This window comes from Alligator sinensis, unplaced genomic scaffold, assembly GCF_000455745.1.
Source record: "Alligator sinensis unplaced genomic scaffold, ASM45574v1 scaffold65_1, whole genome shotgun sequence".
Lineage (NCBI taxonomy): Eukaryota > Metazoa > Chordata > Crocodylia > Alligatoridae > Alligator > Alligator sinensis.
Window position 1 is genome coordinate 251,480 of NW_005842037.1, and position 483 is coordinate 251,962.

Genomic DNA, 483 nt, shown 5'->3' on the forward strand with positions numbered 1-483 from the left:
GTGGATGAATCTGCCTCAAAGCAGTAGGTGTGTTTGAATGGTACACACCCATAGAAGTGTGTTGCTAGTTATTTATGTACCTCAAAGGCTGTGCACTTTAACTTGTTAGCATGACTAGTCATCTTTGTCCACCTACTTTCTCCCTCTAAAGGAGAGACTTCAAGAAAGAGACCATGCTTTCAGCAAACAGAATGTACGTGTGTATTTTCCTTCTGTGATGAATATATTATGGACACACAGCTGTCATCACAGCTGTACATGTCAGTGTTTGCTTTGTGCTTGAGTAAGCCATCTCAGTTGCCATTTTGAGACAAGACAGTACAGATGTCCCGTTTCAGATGCATTGCAACATTGCAGTTGATCCAGATAGATAAATATGGAAGATATAAATGGAACTAACAAGGGTGATAAAACTTTTTGGACAAGCCATGTGTGTACAAACTATGTACCAGACCCCATTATTTAGAATTAGGAATTCTCAGC